Below are 6,105 nucleotides of genomic sequence, written 5' to 3'. Positions count from 1 at the left end.
AGGGCCTGGCTCAATGAGCTGTACCTGGCTTCTTGGCTCCCCCATGTGGCAGAGAAGCAGGGGGGGACGTGAGGCATGGAAGAGGCAATATAATTTGGGATTGTCGGGCCAGGCGCCCTCCACTAGGACTGCCTTTCCTTTCCCACTGGCCTGACCTCACATTTTATTGAGAAGCCAGATGCCTGAAGCGGGGTCACTTTAAACAAGGAAGAACACACTGAGGTCTCCTTGAGTAAAAGGGACAGGTCTCCATTATTTACCAGTTACCTCCTCGGGGCACTGCCGGCAGCTTCAGTGTTCTAGAATACTGAACGAAATATTTCCAACATCATCATGCTTCATCCAAAAATAAATATCAGCACCCCCACAGATATTTCCTTATTTGCTGAAGGAAAAAAGAAGATAAACACAGTTATTGTGACTCACAATATTTGTGTAAAAGACACCACAGTAGAGCCTTCCTAAGTACTCCAAATGATAATATTTGGGGAACTTGAATTTTTTATCTTAGATGGCTCTGTGCCACTTTGATGCAGCTCTGAGCCTTTCCCCCAATGTTAACACCTAGGATAAGTCAGAAGGGCTTCCGCGGATGACCTGGTGCTTCCAGGAATCGCCTTCTCCACCCAGACATGGAGGCTAGTTTCCCCTTGTCAGCAGTGTCAGGGAGAACAGCCACCTGCAGCCCCCCACACTCACCAATGGCTGAAGCAGGTGCTCTCCGGCTGGAGAGAGACTGTCGGAATCCCTCGGAGGACACACTGACCAGACACCGGCTGCCTCCTCGCTGTGACTCGGTCAGGGCGGGGCCTCAGGATTTGGATTTCTGTCCTGGAACTTCACTCTGAGAACCACTAGTCTAATGCTTCTCTTTCTCTCCAACCCCCCTAAAACGTTAATTCACAGCTGGGAACTGACTTGCATCGGCCTGACTGGAGACCCCTCCCCAGGGGGTTTGGGCTTAAATAGAGGGGATAAATTGGGAGGGATAAGAAAGGCCCGTTTGCTGGTTCCCAGGCCTGCAGAAAGGGGAATTGTCTCAGGGGTCAAGAGTCTGCCTGTAGTTGACAACCTTCTGGAAAGTACCCAGATTTGGTCACTCCGTGGAGATGACTCTGTGTAGAGAGATTTATCCTGGATTCTCTGTGACTGTCTGAAGTTCAGGGTGTCTGAGCCCAGACCTCGGGACTCAGCCAGAGAGAGGAAGGAGCCTGAGGCTTGAGCCTGGGAACTTAGTCCACCTTGGCTGCCTGAGAGGGTGTCCACAGGCCTGGAGGAAAGTGGCTATTAGGAACCAGTGTCATGCTGGGGGAACCTAGTCAGCCTGAGACCTGGGCCTGGAAGGGGGGGCAAGCAGCCTGCCGGGAGACCACCCTGAGCAGCCGAGCAGACAGTGTGGGGGAAATGAGGGTGGAGATGGCTTCCCAGTTTGAGGGCAGAGGTGTCTCAGGCTGCACTCCAGCACAGTACACTGTCTGGGTCTAGCAAATGAGGCACAGTGCAGCTCCCGGGGCACTCACAGGACTGACCTAAGGGCTCTAGGCTCTGGTGCTGCCACTTTGGCCCACCTGATTCTTTGGGTTCTGGCCCCGGCCCCTGGCCACTGACATCTCACAGGCCATCCTTACCGTGGCTATCCTTCACAGTCCTCTCCCCATGCCTACCTCAGTTCTAGGCCCTTTCGGGCTTCAGAGGAGCACACTCCTGGATTGTCTGGTGTCAGACCACCCCAAGGGGCCTATCCTTGCCACTTCCTGTTTCTCTATCCAGCTTCTTGGTCCTTGATGCCCACACTGGGCCCCTCCCATTTGGAGGCTGGTTTGTGAACCTGGCTATGTCCTGTGATTCTGCTCCTTGCTTCTGGGTGGCAGCTGGAGCTTACTGGCACTCAGCCAGTCACTAGCTCGCTTTCGAGTTTTTTTGGTTTTTTTTTAAGATTTTATTTATTTGAGAGAGAGAGTGAGAGAGTGAGAGAGAGAGCAAACACGTGCGGGGAAGCAGGAGGAGGGGTGGGAGTGGAGGGAGACAGAGAGGGAGAAAGAATCTAGAGCAGACTCTGGGAGACTTGGGGCTTGATCTCAGGACCCTGAGACCATGACCTGAGCGGAAACCAAAAGTTGGACGCTTGCCCTAAGAAGCCCCCCAGGCGCCCCTGCTTGCAAGTTCTTTTAAGCCTTGCCCTGGCTTCCACTGGCTGGACTGATGAGTGGGACAGTCACTTGGCCTCTCTGGGCAGCACATTCTCCCTTCATGTCAGGTTCGTTATAAGAATTACGTAAGATTGCTCATAAAATGCATATCAATGCCCCTCCCCCTACAGAACTATGGTCTACTTGGAGCCTCCTGTCTAGCAGCAGAACCTGGCCCTTGAGTCGTCAGTATGGAGTTTGAGTGCTATGCTGGAAGGGAAGTTTTGTACTGAGGCAGAGCCAGGTGAGGCTGGAAGGGTGGCCTGGACTCTCTCCCCCTGGCTCATAAAGTTCCAATGACATGGGAATTTGAAAAAGTATAGAAGATGCCCTGAAAAGGATTATTCTTAGAGGAAGCAGGTCTGAAGAAAGGAAAGTTTCTCTTTGGCTCTTCTGGGTACCTGCACAGGGAGGCCCCTCCCCAAGCCCATTCTGTCTCCTTACAATGACAAGTCAAGGGTTCCCGGGGAGAGGAGACTAAAGGACAAGCTCTTGCCCTATTGTCTACCTCATGGGGCTGGTTGAACTGGAACTGCAGGAAATTGCAAGAAAATTCAGTCTGGGTTTGAGAAAACACCCCTTGATCTATAATTGGAAACTTGAATCCCTCCCCACGTTTGCAAGGATGGCTGAAAAAACAAAAGTTAACGGAATCTTGGCACTTCTAGTTACCGCGACTTGCTGGGTATGTGACTTACTTCCATATTGAATTTCATGGTCTGTTTGTAAAAGTTTTTGTATATTTCTCAATATGTAGATAAAATACTTTCAAGCAGTGCCTAATTTATACATTTCCATCGCTCTCTCTTTTTAAAGATTTTACTTATTTATTTCAGAGAGAGAGAGTGCGAGTGTGTGCATAAGGCCAGGGAGAGGACATACGGAGTGGGAGAAGCAGGCTTCCTGCTGAGCAGGGAGCCCGATGTGGGGCTTGAACCCAGGAACCTGAGATCATGACCTGAGCTGAAGGCAGACACTTAACCGACTGAGCCACCCAGGCAACCCTGTGTCCCTCTTAAACTGAGCAAGTCTTTTTATTTCCATAAGCATTTAAGAAAAACAAAATGTTAATGTCAAATTCAAATGTTAAAATGGAAATTTCCATAGGGCCTTTAACTGTGACAGTGAATGATTTGCTTCATTTTCTTGTTACAAATGACTTTGAAATTTAGCACTTTAGTTTTAGTTGTTTTTTGTTTTTTAAAGTAGGCTCCACACCCAGCATGGAGCCCAATGAGGAATTTGAACTCACAACCCCGAGATCAGGGCCTGCGCTGAGATGAAGAGTCCCATGCTTAACCAACTGAGCCACCCAGGTGCTCCCAGCTATCTTCTTTTACACCACCAGCAAAAAGTGCCAGTTGAATTTCAAAACGATCATAACATTACTAAGGGCTACAGGTTTTAACTTCCTTCTCCTTCCTTATAAATAATGGGTGGGCCAGGGGGGAGGGCTTGCTGTAAGACATAAAGCCAGCCAGAGGGAAAAGGCCTGGATCTGTGCCTCATCTTTTTTGGTCACTGGAAGGGCTGATAATCTGCCAAAATGCCACCCTCTGTGACGTTAAAATGCAACTGTCAGTCCCTTTGGCTCCTTATTTGAATCCAAATAAAAATTACTGTCACAAGTCAGTGCAGCTTTGCTCTTTGAAGGCTGCCTTTTGTCTAAAAATTGCTGAAAGATAAACTGCAGCATATGAAAAATGTTAAGAGTTTATCGGAGCAAAAATCAGTTCCAATCAGACAGCGCCAAGCTGGAAGTGGCTAGGAGCTCTCCGCACCAGGAGTCTGGGGAGAGATACGGGAAGAAGCGGAAGTGAAGAAAGGACATTATTGACTGGTTTATGGCTTAAAGCCTAGTGGCTGTCATTGCTGTCCTTAGGGTTTGCTTTTGTAACCTTGAGACATTTATAGGCTTAGATTTTGGTTTGCTTATATAGGCAGCCATGATATAGAGCCACCTCAGTCTAATGGTCTCTTTAATTAATTCAATGCTTAAGCAGAATTGGGTGCTGGGCTCTTTTCCTACACCAGGCTGTTTCATTTGTAAATCAGTGACTTGATTAATGACTGGGACTCTATTAATTCCTCCAAGGACGACCGGAAGAGGATTACAATACAGTCTATAGGGTCTGTCAATGCTGCTCAATTGGTCCATAGTCTTGGAGCCCTGGAGGAAAGCAAGGCACATTCTGTCAGGAAAGATTCACTGAAGGAATCAAATTATCTACACAAACTGTTGGGGAGGGGTGAGTGGGAGGGACCCTGGGGGTTGTCTGCATATGGAACTTGTAGAAGGATCCTCAGGTCACTCTGGTCCAGTCTCTAGCTTGACCACAACCTAAAGGCTTCATCTTAGGGCTCCCATGTTTAGCAGAGTGCTTAGTGCATAGCAAGGGCCTAACACCTTGTTTTCGAAGACAAAAACTTAAACAATTTACATGTATAGGGGAACCAAACCTAAAGATGTTAGCCGACAAAGATCATAAAGGTAGTTTCTAGCTAAGTCGTGACTTCCAATCGACGTCACTGCTCCTCCATCATTAGCCATCGTAAGTCATTCATTCATGGAATGTGCATTAAGTCTCCTCACCTAAGGGCGAGGGACTGTGGGGTACAATAAGCCCCTCTTCACTCTCAGGAAGAATCATTTACAATCTACTGAGGAAGATATGATAACTGTACAAAACTAGATACAATATATGCTGGTACTAAGTAATTTAAATCAATCTTTTCTAGGAGTCATTGCCATGCACACAGATAAAGCACAAACAAACCTCCTCCTACAGTCTTTCGCTTCTCCGTAAATAACCAGTTGCTTAGGCTACTGGATCTTTCTAGACTCCTTTCTCCCACGTTCCTGTGTCAACAAATCTTATTGATTCCATCTTCAGTTCTACCCAGAATCTAATCACTCCTCATATGCTCTGTGCTATCACCCTGGGGCCCAGCCGCCGCCATCCCTCACAGGATTAGGATATTAGCTGGCTGGCTTTCCCACTTTTTCCTAGGCCTCCCTTGAGACCTCTCTCAACTCAGCAGTCACAGCAACCCACAGAAGGTCAATGGGTCATGTCATTTCACTGCGCAATATCCTCTACCACCCGGCTCCTACTATTCCCCTCACACATTTTGCTGTGGCCACACTAAGGTCCTTGTTGCCTCTGAGCACACCCTGCATTTTATTTCTTCTGTGAGGATCTTTCTCCACACATCCATCGAACTCCCTTTCCTCACCTCCTCATTCAAATCTCTCCTTCCTGGTGGAGGCCTGCCTTGATGACCTAATTTCCAAGTGCACCCCACACCTTTGGGCCCCATGTGTGGCACTCCCTGTCTCCTGTCCTTGTGCCCCATCATACTAACTACCATCTGACAGCTTATACATATTCAGGCCTCCTTCTCCCTGTGGGTTGTAAGCTCTAGCGAAGCAGTGATTTTGGCAGTATCCTCACTCCCGACACATGTTTTGATGGAGAATTTAGGACTGAGATTCAGGCTCAGGATTTGGGATTTAATACATCAGCCCCCATTCCAGTGTTTCTCAACCTTTAAAAACGTGATCCACATTAACACAAGTATCTCAGGCTCCATTTTGAAAAGGGCCTCCGGGTGAGAATCAGTCTCCTATGCATTTGTATCAGTAAGATTTTGCTGAGCTTTTTCTGTAGTTTTGAATAACGAAAAGAGGTGTGTATTTTGAAGTGTAAAATTTATAACATTGACTATGCCTTTTCAAATTATATACCTTCCCTCCCCTGAGCCCTTTGTCTCCTTTGGGAGATTCTGATAGACCTCTTTGCCTCATTTACTCCATCCTGCACTGAGAATCCATCTAAAATGATGGGTGGTTCTTGAATGGGGAGTGTGGCTTTCTCAGTTCTTGGCTGAGAAACATGCTAAATTTGGAAAACAA

This window comes from Lontra canadensis, unplaced genomic scaffold (assembly GCF_010015895.1).
Source record: "Lontra canadensis isolate GAN:19392208 unplaced genomic scaffold, GSC_riverotter_1.0 scaffold6, whole genome shotgun sequence".
Taxonomy (NCBI): domain Eukaryota; kingdom Metazoa; phylum Chordata; class Mammalia; order Carnivora; family Mustelidae; genus Lontra; species Lontra canadensis.
This window is presented reverse-complemented; position numbering follows the sequence as displayed.